Here is a 1,846-nt window from a genome sequence, read left to right on the forward strand (position 1 = left end):
GACTCTCTCTTTCCTGCTGGGTTCCTGGCATTTTCCAATCATTTTCGGTTACCCAAACCCAATACAGTTTAGCCCTAGTCATCAATGTTGGTGACACCGCAGAAAGAAACAGAAACGGACATATTTACTTCCTGATGGAAGAACACATCACCACTAATGGAATCCTCCTGAAGAAAAAGTCGCCCAATCTGATTTGATCGAGTCTCTGTACTTGGGTTCCCGTGTGTAGGACTGTAGGGCATGAATGATCATGTTGAATAACAGCAGCAAAATTCAGACTGTCGGGAGACTTTACAAGACCAATAACCCTGGTTCTTTTTTTTTTCTTTAAATATGGACCGCTTCACAAATTTGCGTGTCATTCTTGCGCAGAGGCCATGCTAATTGTTTCTGTATTATTCCAACTTTAGTATGTGTGCTGCCCGAGCCAGTGTCCCTGTTTCTTCAATTAAAAAGTTATGAGGGGGCGGAGCAAGATGGCGGAGGAGTAGGAGACCTGGATTTCGTCTCCTCTCAGGAATTCAGCTGGATAGGGATCAAACCATTCTGAACACCTACAAACTCAACAGGAGGTCGAAGAAAAGAAGAGCAACAACTCTCTCATCAGAAAAGCGACCACTTTCTGGAAGGTAGGACGTGCGGAGAAGTGAATCCGAGGCGATATTCGGGAGGATAGACGGCGGGGCAGGGGCCTCCGGCGGCCGCTTCTGGCAAGTGATAGAGCCGCGGAGCACAAAATCGGAACTTTTAAAAGTCTGCTCCGCTGAGGGACGTCACTCTGGTGGCTAAGCGGGGGGGTGGAACCCTCTGGGACAGTGTGGTCTCAGGACCCACGGGTCACAGAAAGACCGGGGGTGCCTGAGTGCGGCAGAGCTCCCAGGTATCAGAGCGGGGAAGCCGGCTGCAGAGGCGGAGCCCAGGCGCGGGCTCTCAGCTCGGGGTTGCCATAAACCGTGATCCGCGGCACAGTCGGGCCCCTGCTCCTCCAGCAGGGACCCAACAAGCGGCAGACCCGGGGAGACTCACCTTCCTCCCCTGGGAGGAGCCGCGCGGGAGTGCGCCGCAGGGATCTGCTGGGTTTGGAGACTCCACCCGGGGTCGGGTGCCAGAGATAGAAACGCGCGGTCACAGGCCGGGTGAGCACGGAGTGCGGCCGGAGACCGGGGAGACGGGAGTGACTGATGGCTTTTCTCTGGGGGGGCACTGAGAAGCGGGGCCCCGAGTTCTCGGCTCCTCTGGGGCGGAGATTGGGAGGCCTCCATTTTCACTCTCCTCCTCCAAAGCTGTACGGAAAGCTCGCAGGGAACAAAAGCCCCGGAGAGCAAACCCGAGCAGATTACTTAGCCGGGAGGGGGCAAGGGCGGGGCAATTCCGCCTCCGGCAGAGACATTTGGAAACCACGGCAACAGGACCCTCCCCAGAAGATCAGAGAGAACAGCCAGCCAAGACCAAGTTTACCCATCAATGAGAACGGCAGAACTCCAGCTCTAGGGGACTACTGCACATAGAATTCATGGCTTTTTTACCATGATTCTTTAGTCTTTCAAAGTTAATTTTTTTTAACTGTCTTTTTTTCTTTTTTTTTCTTTTTGAATTTTTCTTTTTCCCTTTTTCAACCAACATCCTATCAATCCCTTTTTTTAAAAAAAACATTTTTATTTTTCATTTTTAGAGTCATATTCTATCCCTTCATAGTAGTTACCCGTATTTTTGGCTTATATATATAAGTTGTTCTCTCTTTAAAATTTTGAGATAGTTTCTTCTAACAGATTAAAATATACCCTAAATCTCTAGTATATGGTGTTTTCTATTCCCCTGCCTGATCACATCCTCTCCCTTTTTTTTT

At 50.1% G+C, this 1,846-nt stretch overlaps 1 non-coding gene across 1 annotated transcript; it reads right to left on the bottom strand.

The window, feature by feature from the left end:
* Positions 1 to 327: 327 nt before the first annotated feature.
* Positions 328 to 430, bottom strand: LOC123323757. The gene has a single exon (XR_006539526.1). It is a non-coding gene; the product is annotated as a U6 spliceosomal RNA (small nuclear RNA).
* Positions 431 to 1,846: the final 1,416 nt, after the last annotated feature.

This window comes from Neomonachus schauinslandi, unplaced genomic scaffold (assembly GCF_002201575.2).
Source record: "Neomonachus schauinslandi unplaced genomic scaffold, ASM220157v2 HiC_scaffold_663, whole genome shotgun sequence".
Taxonomy (NCBI): domain Eukaryota; kingdom Metazoa; phylum Chordata; class Mammalia; order Carnivora; family Phocidae; genus Neomonachus; species Neomonachus schauinslandi.